This window comes from Phyllostomus hastatus, unplaced genomic scaffold, assembly GCF_019186645.2.
Source record: "Phyllostomus hastatus isolate PE091 unplaced genomic scaffold, TTU_PhHast_1.1 phas_contig_40, whole genome shotgun sequence".
NCBI lineage: Eukaryota > Metazoa > Chordata > Mammalia > Chiroptera > Phyllostomidae > Phyllostomus > Phyllostomus hastatus.
The window spans coordinates 8,769,653-8,781,686 of NW_025333872.1; the positions used below are offsets into that span (position 1 = coordinate 8,769,653).

At 35.9% G+C, this 12,034-nt stretch overlaps 1 protein-coding gene across 8 annotated transcripts in view; it reads right to left on the minus strand.

Moving 5' to 3' along the window:
• SUPT3H (SPT3 homolog, SAGA and STAGA complex component) overlaps window positions 1-12,034 on the minus strand; it is a 463,611-nt gene that overhangs the window by 377,695 nt on the left and 73,882 nt on the right. For 2 of the 8 annotated variants that reach the window (XM_045842963.1, XM_045842964.1), the window contains exon 2: window positions 2,313-2,362. The exons of 5 other annotated variants lie outside the window; for them this stretch is intronic. The gene's annotated coding sequence lies outside the window, so the exon portion shown is untranslated. Of the gene's footprint in view, window positions 1-2,312; window positions 2,363-3,609; window positions 3,676-12,034 lie in introns of those variants that run through there. One more of the 8 variants, XM_045842961.1, reaches the window with a different exon arrangement.

A 12,034-nucleotide genomic window follows, 5' to 3' on the forward strand; every position in this document is an offset into this window, starting at 1 on the left:
TTATCATATAATTATAATGCTGATCATTTAAAAGTATCCAAAATGTCTCCAGCATTTTAAAGAGCTAAGGAGAGTTATTTTTAAAATCAAACATATGTGCTTTTTCTGTTTATGTCTTTGGAAAGAACATTCTGTATAATGAAAAACATGACCAAATTTTTCACAGTACATCACTATAAAACCCTGTAATTGACTTTTGGGGTTGGTTTACTCTATATCTATTTTTGACCATGTAGAAAACAGCAATGATGTGGTAAAAAGCCCAAAATGTAAGTCCCATTGCAGGATAAGACTCTATCCTGATTAGTATAGAAGTATATCATATTTATGCTGGGAAATGTGCCCATTTTGAAAGAGAAAATGTCAGTGCACAGAAGCCTGGTCTTTTTTAATCAAGCTGTGTAAAAACAAGTAACTCTGGTGCCTATTCCAGGTCGTGAGTGGGACCTGGATGTGGGACGTGCTGATCCCCTCCAGCAAAGGCAGCATATGCTGATGTTCTAACTAGTTGTTGGAAATAACAGGTTTATTTCTATCAGTTAATCAAATAGAAGGTAACACTGGGTATTAGAAGTTAACACTGTAAATTATCTTTTAAACATATAATATAACAATGGATAGTACTTTTCTCATGTCTTAATATAGACTAAATTTAAAAAACTTAATTTCCCTCCATTCAGTGACAAAATTTGTCATCCCTAACAAAATGTTTTTCTTCACTGACGTCAAAATATCTCTGAATGAGTGCTCCTGACTTCCTTAATAAAATTTACTTATTAGCAAGTAAAATAAACTAAAAGAGGGAGATGGTACGTGGTTTAAAAATCAGCCCTGTAACACCTACCACAGATTTATCTCCTGTGAGTTGACTCAACCATTCCTTCTTCTCAGTAAATAAACTAAATTCTATACAGGGTACTGTGGTAGAGTTTTTCAAGGGCCAAGTGAAAGAATATGTTTTAGATGGAATCTTCCAAATTGACAGTCTGCCCACTTTTGGTAGATATTAAAGGGTCCACAGCATTTTATGAATTAGTTGTGGTTTACCTAAAAAATTATGGTCAAAGTTGCCACAGTCACTGTACATTTAATTTATCCCTATCAGAAATCAATGTGCCTTTAAAATTTTTTAACATGTTTAGAAAAAAGACAAGCTAAGTGACAGCTTTCTTGTAGCACTGTTGGAATGGCAATCATAATATGTCATTTCAAAACCTACAAGTACACTTGGTACATCAATATTTTTATTAATATTTAGGTCTTTCATAATGCAGATCATTGTCTTTTTGTGTCAAAAATTTGAATTAATTTTATTTTTTTATTTTAATTGTTCAAGTACAGTTATCTTTTATTTCTATGTTTTAACTGATCCATTAAAACAATGAATATCAATTGCCTAAGAATACTTAATAGCTTTGTCAACTTCCAGGGAGCCATGCTACAAAAATGTTCCGGGAATCTTCACTACTTTATGGAAAAGAAAAAACTTCTAAAAATCCTTACATGGCTTACTTATATAAAAGATCATCCAAACCAGAGAAGAATTTCATACCAAGTTGACTAGATAAATAAAATACCACAATCAGATATCCGCTCTCACAGTAAGAAATATGTAGAAGCCTTAACTGAGCAACATTGGAAATTGGCAAGATGGAGTAGCAAAGGCTTGACCCAGGTGTGTCTCAGGTTTGGTACAATTTCTGACAATAAATTCCTCATCCAAACAGATGAAAATGTCCACAATGTATTACCTGCATCACTAAATGAGACAGCTTTTATAAAAAGTGACTAATACACATTTTAAAATTGTCATGGCAAAGGAAAACGAGAAAAAGTTTACTAACCATTTTTTTCGTTCATTGGCTACCTTTCTCAAAAAAAATTAAGCCTATGTTGAGGAAGGAAAGAGGAATTACCTTCTCATTAAATGACTTAAGAGCAATAAGTGAAGCTAGTTTCTTAAAAATCACTGCGCTGATCCTTTTACTGGAGAAGTGTCCCAACTACATGAATGCTATGTTTGATAACTAAAATTTGAATATTAAGCTCAAATTTTAAGATGTTAGTAAGTCTAAATTTTAAGTGGAAAAAATAAAATCTAACTGCTGCAAATCTGTAATGATACCAAGACATCTTCACTTTCTCCATTATTCTTATATAAGTTTAAAGTACTCAAAAGGTACTAGAATAAACCAGCCTAATCTGGTCTAGAAGTCCTCCCTGTTGCCTCCAATTAGCTGGATATTATTCTACAGTATACTGTCTTAGGTAGAACAGAAGAATACATTAGGCATTCAGGCTCAGACGCTTACCAAATGTGAAACTTCGATTAAGTAACTCCACACCAGATTTGTTTCCTTATCTGTAAAAAGGGGACCATGATATTAACCTCAGAGGAATGTATTGTAGTGAAACTACATTTAAACAATACATTTCATTCAATAAACTTTTATTAAGGACCTACCATTTGCCAAGCTCTGAACTAAGTACTCAGGACTAAAAGTCAAAAAGAACACCTTCTCAAGCTTCAAAATCCTGACAACAGGGCAAAGACAATGCCTATAATTAACTGATAAACAGTATTATAAGTGGTAAAACAGAGCCCAGATTCAAAAGTGTGAGAAAACGTACTTGGGAAGAGATGAAGCTTGACTAAAGTTTTGAAAGTAAAAAGAGGTTAATCCTTAAAAGAACAAAATAATTTTGCCCTGACAGGCGTGGCTCAGCCAGTTGGGCATGGTCCCCCAGGGCAAAAGGTTGCCAGTTTGATCCCCAGTCAGGGCACAGGCCTGGGTTGCAGGTTCAGTGCCCAGTCAGAGCATGCACAAGAAACCACCATTTGATGCTTCCCTTTCACATCGGTTTTCCTTTCTTGTCTTTCTCCCTCCCTTCCCCTCTCTCTAAAAATAAATAAATAAAATCTTAAAAAAATAATTTTGATAGCTGAAGCAAAGAATACATACTGGGAGTAGATGATAAAGCCAAAGGGGGGTATGTAGGAACAAAAATGTTAACATACTCTGCAAGCTGTAATCAAAATAACTTATACAAATATAAGGTACTATTATAGTTCAAATAAACCATTACTCATGTCATATTATAATGATATGTTTCTATATCTGTTTCCTGAACTAAGACAGTAAGCTCAGAGGAAGAGGTGGTGTTAAGGTGATCCATGAAGTATTTATCTTTGTATCTCTTTACTGTCCTCAAATAAGTACTTTTTTAATTAAGAAAAAAATCTTAAAGTAAAGCCTATCAGCAATAATTTTTCCTCTTACCACAAAGTAACTAAGAGGAAACCTACTTCTCAGCACATTTCACTTACTCTTTCATTTCTGCTTTTGAGTTTGGGTCTAACTGCTCTCTCCTAAACTTGAAAATCAGAAGACCTGAGCAAGGACTCAGATCTTACTTAATTCTTACTTAATAGCAAAAATACACTAAGCAAAGTATTAAATCTCTATTGAATTTCAATTTTTCTATTCCACAAAATATATTTATTACCATCTACTGTGTCTGTCTCACAGGGTTTTGATAAGGTTCAAATTAAAAATCAAGTTAGATATGTACATAAACACTCAGTTCATAAACTATGAAGGACCTTACCAATATAAGATGTAATTCTCCAGAACGATGCCTCAAAGGTTCCTCCTCTCCCGCACTCCAGATTTAAAAAGGTGAACTATTTCCCCTCTCCAAATTATCCCTAATCTCCCCGGTGAAATGAATAAAGATACCAATGTGGCAACACAGGTGACAATCTGCACTCCCCTGGGAGCACGACATTCAAAGTCTTTCACAACATCAAGGCAGACAAAATGACATCACTTCTCATTTCAGCTTCTCCAGGAGCTTCTAAAACACACTGCCCTGCACTTATCCCTAATGTGGTTCAGCCTCCATCTGCCCAAGTAGTTTTCTTCCAAAACCACAAAACTCCGTCAGTCACCTGCTTAAGATCCACGTTAGCTCACTAAAGTCTATGCTCCCCAGAAGCTACCCACAATCCTTAATTACATAACCTCTATCTACTTCTCTATTGACATCTTTTTGTACTCTCCCACTTCCCACTCAGTGTCACCCACAATAAAATCACTATTTTATTAGTGATTTAGACGCAGACACTTTCACAATTCTTTCCTTGTCTCCCTTTACCTCCCAGAAGATTTCCACGATTCTTTTGCCTAGCTCAAAGTCTCTCCCTGAGTGAAACATTTCTAGACTTCTGCAAGCAAAATTATGCCAAATTCATCCTTGAAAACATAACATTAGGCATATACCTCTAATACTGCACTTTCACCTTATAATTATCTCTGACTATGTATGTAAACTATAAAAGGGCTGTGTCTTATGCATTGTCCTTCCAGATTTTGCTCTCTGAAATGAAAAGCCATAATGTAGACAACTTATGCCCATCCATTCATTTAATAAGTAATGATTGCCTATTTTAGGAAAACAAAGTTTTGACACTGGAAATATAGAAAAGAATATAAACAAACTCTCTATGTTATTAAAAGCTTATATTATTATGGGGTAAGCAGGCAATAAACAAAAAAGTCAATATGTTATAAAGTGTTATGGAGAAATATTAAGCAGTGATATTTGGCATATGTGACAAAAATGTTGTCTGGAAACTTATTAGGTGGTAAGGGAAGGCATCACTAACAAGGTCACATTTCAGCAGAGGCTTAAGGCACTGAGGATGAGAGTTTATGTAAATCCAAAGGAAAGGCAGTCCTCCAGACAGAGCAGAAAGTGCAAGGGGCCTGCCACAGGAATACACTTGGCATGTTTCTCTGCAAGGAAACTACTACAGTAAGAACAGTTAAATGAGGAGACAAAAGGTCAAAAAGTAACAGAAAAAATCATGAAAGGCTTCAATGGCCACTGCATGTCTTTTTACTTTCCACTATGAGTGAGACATGAAGACACTGAAGACTTCAAGCAAAAACATCATCTCACTTGTATTTAAAAACATTTAAACATTCAAAGCATTATTGCTACATGCAGAAGAGAATATAGAGACAGCAAGAATGAAAATTGGGAAAGAGGTTAGAAAACGTATAAAAAGACCAGGGAAGAGATAATGAGACCAGAAATTCACATTAGACATGAGAGTGAGGTCAACAAATCTTCTTACGAACTAGACAGAACTATCAAAAAACAACTATTTTAGCACGGTGGAAATCAAGCAAAAGAACATAACAAACTGAGAAACATTTATTTGTTAAAAATATAGAACTTCAATGGAAAATACCATGTGTCTGTGGTATTTTACACAGGTATGTTCTCATTCACCAAAGCCCTATCACCACAGAAATTAGAGCAGTGCAAAAGAGACTATAAAAACCACCAGCTTTTCTGCTGTTGCTAAAGTGGGTTCACACTGACTTTGGGTGATAGGCACACAATGCCATACAGAGATCATGTAGCACTGAAATGTTCACTATAAACCTATACAATCTTATTAAGATTGTTAACCAGCATCACCCCAAATAAATTTAATTGAAGATAAAAATAAGAAATAAAGTGGGTTCACTTAATTTGGAGCATTGTCAGACAACGTGGCAATCCCAGTGAGACTAGAACAGAAGTGACGGGAAGCTTTGACACACCTCAGGCTGTGATCATCTTTAAAACAAACAATAAAGAGAGGGACTAGTGAGGGGTTTAACAGAAAGTTCCAGGTGGTTAGACAGACAAATCAGGCTGACAAGCTCTTCACACATCCTAGAGGTTGTCCAGAGGTTGTGTCCATGCACGACAGAAACTGAAGTAGGAAAAAGTTACCTACACATCCATGACCTACAATGCCTACATATATGCAAAGAAGAGACACAAAATATGACAAAAGAAAAAACAAGGCAGACTTAAAAACGGCCAGAACAGGAAATGCCTTCAAGGACAAACAGATTCATCAACAATGAATAGAAGTCTTACTACAGCAAAACGTTTAATCATGACCTCTATTGAAATAGTGACTAAACAATAAGCAATGTAGATAAAGGGATGACACCTAGTCTTTTACTTAAAAACAAGAAAAAAATGAGAAGAGATATAAGCATTCCCACATTTTGAAGGAAACAGACTTTACAAACAATGAGAATGCAGACTTGTTACATTAACTAAAATGTATAGTATTCAAAAAGCTAGTAGTACTAGACATGTGAAGAATGAGAACAAATGACTAATACAAAAAGGGGGTGTGGGGTGCAGTCAGTAGTAACTCCCTCTCAGTGTGCCAGATACTCGACTTAGTAGGCAAAGACTTCAAAGCAATAACTATAAATATGTCCAAGGAACTAAAAGAAACCACATTTTTAAAATTGAGAAAAGTATGCTAATAAAGAGGTAGAAATTATAAAAAGGGGAAAATGTAAATACTTGAGTTTAAAAGCACAATAACTAAATTAAAAAATTCACTAGTCACCTAACTTCACATTTGAGATGGCAGAATAAAGAATCACTGCTGAATATAGTGAAAATAAAAATTACTCAATCTGAGGCGAGAAAAAATAAGAAACACAGGCCCAAAGGTTTGTGGGACAAAAACAAATGTACAAAATGTATGTGACAGGAGTCTCGGAAAAGGATAAGAATAAAAAAAGGGAAGGGCAGATATCTGAAGAAATGGTTGAAACTTCTTAAGACAATCAATGAAGCAAAGGGTATCACTGAATGCAGATGAACATTATTTAATATTTACTTATTCTTGTTTTGTAATCCTTACATTAAATTCTTAAATGCACTGAGTGTACTTTGGGGCTTTCTATTTTATCCTACCAAACTTGAATTAATTATCATTTTAAAGATAACTTCTAATATCTCATAGAAATAGTTTTCACTATTAGAGGTACCTTTATAAATTACATAACTATTTTATATTATTGTATAACACTACATCAACTATCTTTCCTTTACAAAATGACACTTGAATGCAATAGTTATTAAGTATGTACGATTAGCCTTTCTGATAAAGTCTGGAATCCTAAGACTAAAATAAATGTACAGGTTATATGGGATACAACTTAGAGGAAAAGATAATTTAGGCACCAGTAAAAATAGAAGTGATTAGGGTAGTTAGTCCTTATCTCTACTACCCATAAAGTTTCAATCACAAGTGAACGTGGAGGGTCAGAGAAGAGAATACAGAGTGATACACAGTCTGCAACAGGAATTCAAGCAGGTAGAGACCACACTGCCCTGATTATACCATCAGCCTACAGGGCCTAGGGAGAACACAGTCATTGGTAGAATTCACATTCTGTGTGCTGAGATGTACACAGAGAATGACACACATTACTTGGCTCTCCCATTAGGAAATAAAAATTAATGATGTTTCAACTCTACAAAAGTCTTTTTCTAATGATGGTATAAAATACAATACTGACCATATTAAGTATAAACTGTTTCTTTTAAAAAGTTCTAATCACTATCTTATTTCATTATAGTATTAGCAACTATGAAAATAAGTGAGGGGAGTGTGTAGTTTGAAAATATTTGGTCAAAGAAAAAGTCCACTATGACTAAACAAGATGGCAAATGACTTCATTTTCTTTTGGAAAATGACCTCATTATGACAATTAGCTTGCCAACTAGCTTCCAAAGCCACTGACAGTAGCTTACAAAGTCATAGCTGTTACTTTTTCTAACTGAGAGTTAATTTCATTTTAAATGTCATTCCACAAGAACTGAATTTCTTCAAAGTACTACAACTTATGAGCAAGAATTACATTGAAGAGAGTACAATGATAAGTCTGTGGCGTGTTCAATAAAGATGATTATGAAGAATGGTGGAATAATCAGTTAAAGAACACTTGACTGTGGCATTCTTGGACAACAACAGATATATTTAGAATTGTTAATCATTCATGAATAGAAGAGTTAACATAAAAGTGCTTATTTTGACCTTTAAGCAATATAAAAATCATTTCATTGATAGAGAAGGTATGATATAAATTTTAGACTAGTTTATTTCAAAAGAAAAACAGGTGAATATATTTGAATACTCTTTCTGCAAAAATATTCAAATAATTAATGAAATTTAAAACTTTCAGATACCAAACTCAGTGAAAAACTGTTACTAACTAAAATTCTTGTGGAATTCCTGTTCCTCAAGTTTATTACCACATCTTTGAATCCCAACCCCTATACGTTATCCACCCTACCTCTACTCACTTTATTTAAGCAGATGTAAATGAAGGTAGATGTGGGGGTTACTTTTGACTGAAAAATATACCAAGGGAATTAATACATAGACTAGTACCCTAGCACCCTTAAAGCTGTGGATAATTGCAGAATAATGTCTCTATGGTGTACAAAGTCTTTGATTATCTAAATCTTTCTAGACTCACTGACCACCAGTCTTTCACATATACAAGGCAAGTGCCAACCATACAACCTACAGTTCCCTTAGAAGGGCTATGATGTCTCAAGCCTCTACAGTATTGCATATGATGTTCCATCTCTTTGGAATTTCCCATTTTATCTCCCTTAGTGCTCCACAACTACCACCACTTGTGCCACAACCCTCTGCCCTACCCCAACCCTGGGACTCCATGAGACCTGAGATACAATGTAGCAAAATGGTTTAAAAGGATAGATTTTGAGACCAAACTGCCTGAATTTGAATCTTTAGTTAAACTGAACTAAATCCTATATTATCTTGGCCTCAAAATCAATCCTTACTCTCTCTCTGTGCCACAGCTTCTTTACCTGTAAACTGTGAAAATAATGGTAGCTATCATATAAGGTTGTTGAGGTGTAAATGAATTAATGTATATAAAGCCTTAAAAGAGTATGAAGCATGCAAGACATACTTTAAGTGTTAGCTATAATTACTACCTTAAGATTCTGATTAAATATCATACCCAACGTAACTGTTATCCCCTCAGGCTAAGTTATATGCCCCTCCCGTCAACCGTATAATGCTTTGTTCATCCATTTATCAACTAATACATTTTAATATCTTTTATTCATTCGTTATCTCCATCGCTAAGGACAATCACTGCCATGTATATTCAGGATACTAACTCAGTACAATGAACAAATGAAAACAATGAATACAGAATACAATGATTCCAAGGCACATGGTTTTAAGTATAGGAAATATATAAACAATGGGAACTATCAAGCATGGTGAGAAAATTTGTTATCTGCACAAAAGTAACTGGGTGAGAGCAGGTAAAGCCTGAACTTCCAGTCATGCACCCTGGAGTGAGGCAAAGAACAGCAGAAAAAGGGAGTGTAGTGTTGTTTTTTTAAAAGCAAAAAGTGCCATCTTCTCACCAGTCTGTAAAGTCAAGGGTTTATGGTCCAGAAGGGGAGTTCCTTCCTAGCTCATTTACCCAGAAAGGGCACTTTTCTAATTCACAGGCAGGATGAATGAATAAACAAAATTTAGTACATATATGCAGTGGAATGAAGTCTTAAAAAGAAAGGAAAAGCCCTGGCTGGTGTGGCTCAGTGGACTGAGTGCTGGCCTGCAAACCAAAGGGTCACAGATTCGATTCCCAGTCAGGGCACATGTCTGGGTTGCAGGCCAGGACCCCAATAGGGGGCACACAAGAGACAATCCCACACTAATGTTTCTCTTCCTTTTTCTCCCTCCTTTCCCCTCTCTCTAAAAATAATCAAATAAAATCTTTTTTTTTAAAAAAGTACAAGTTGGTATGTGAGAATAGACAGGGGGATGTTAAGAGCAGTATAGGACATGGAGTAGCCGAAGAACTTATATGCATGACCCACAGACGTGAACTAAAGGGGGAGGACTTGCTGGAGGGAATGGGGATACCAGGAGGAGGGGGGCAAGGGGGAAAAATTGGGGCAACTGTAATAGCATAATAAATAAAATACATTTAAAAAATAAGTGTACTATTAACTTTAGTAAATTTGAATAGTTTTTTTCTTAGTTCAAAAAAAAAAACCCCTACTGCTATCACTCTAATTTTCCCTATTAATAATTACTTGAGGCAAGTTACCATAATTCCTTGTGAATCTTGAAGCTTTTAAAAATGTTAAACATTATTTTTGTGTACTAAAATTAACACCTTATTAAGTTAGACATGCTGCATTATTTTCCTAAAATTTTATCTTTTTTATGGCTGAGAATAGCAAAAAGTTACATCTGCTTTAAAAGTTTCCAGATTAACAAGACTATGGCCATGCCTTTATTTTACAAAAGTATGGGGCCTCAAGTACCATTTCCTACTAGACTTTATTTCCTAAAGAGAATCATGGTGCTGTCATCAGGTAATTCCTGAGTTCATCTCCCTTAGCTGGCACATCTAACTTTGGCTCCTCAACTTTAAAAATATGACATCAATCTATTTCAACTTTACCTCAAAGCTAAAATCACTACTTAACCAGAAACCATGAAGGGCTAAAATCTCTGCAGCTTTCAAGGATTATCATGGAGAACTGAAAGTAACAGTATTTATTAAGAAGAGACTTAAGCATATGTAGTTTTTTGATTAATAGTGGTTTCCAATCATTTTATATCAAAATATTGATTTTTTACATTAAAAAACATATTCAAGATGGAGTAGTTAAACAAGCCTCTCTTCCACACACAACTATAGCAAAAAGTACAGCTACACAACAAAACAACTATCACCCAGAAGCATCAAAAAAATCGAGCTGTGTGGAAATCCAACATCCAAGGATTTAAAGAAGCCACATTCATCCAGACAGGTAGGAAAGGCAGAGAGGCAGAGAGAGGTGGAGACATGCAGTTATGCAGAAAGGTGCGGAGATGGAAACAGGCAGTCCCACATTTACATGTGGTGGGTAAAAAATGGGAGGAATACCTCAGAAGTGAGATCTTGGGAGCAACAGATCCCAGCCCAGTCTAGATCACCCAGCCTAGGGTCCCAGTGCCAAGAAGATAAGTTCCCATATGTCTGGCTGTAAAAACCAGTATGGGATGGGGCAGCAGAAGAAACTATCCTCTCAAAGGGCCCACAGTGGACTTAGGACTCATGAAGACCCACCACGTCAGGGATCTAGCACCGAGGCAACAGCTGGAAGGGTACCAGTGGTATACAGGCAGAAAGTGAAGTGAGAGTGGGCAGACAGCTTCCTCCCGGAAAATACTCCAGAAGCCAGGCAATGGCATTGTCCCCTCTGAGAGCCATCCCCAACACAGGGTAACAGAGTGGTGACACAGGTTGTGCCACCCTGGCAACTACCTCAGGCTCCATCCCATACAACTTAACAGGTGCACTAAGACAGGGAGTCAAAGCAGCTCTAAACACACAGAAACAAACACAGAGTGGCTGCCAAATTGAGGAGACAAAGAAATATGGCCCAAATGAAAGAACAGAACAAAATTCCAGAAAAAGAACTAAATGAAATGGAGAAGCAATCTATCAGATGCAGACTTCAAAACACTGGTTATCGGGATGCTCCAGGAACCCAACTGGGTACTTCAACACCATAAAAAAGACACCGGCAGAAATGAAGGTTGCATTAAGTGAAATAAAGAGTCCCAAACAAGATGGACACAAAGAGGACCACACCAAGACACATCATAACTAAAATGCCAAATGTTAAAGATAAAGAGAGAATCTTAGAAGCAGGAAGAGAAAAGCAGACAACTTCCTACAAAGGAGTCCCCATAATGCTGTCAGCTGATTTCTCAAAAGAAACGTTGCAGGTTAAAAGGGACTGGCAAAAAGTATTCAAAGTGATGAAAAGCAAGGACCTACAACCTATCATTTAGAATCGAAGGGCTGATAAAGTGCTTCCCACACAAGGTAAAATTAAAGGGGTGCATCATCACCAAGCCATTATTATATGAAATGCTCAAGGGAATTACATAAGAAAAATAAGATCAAAACAATGAACATTAAAAAGGGCAATAAAATCACAAATATCAGTAATTGAATCCAAATAAAAAACTAAGCCAACAAGCAGAACATAAATATGCAGAACAGATCATTTGGAGGGTTATCAGTTGGGAAGGGGGATAGTGGGGGGAAAGGTGCAGGGATTAAGAAGCACAAATAGGTAGGTACAAAAAGGACAGGTG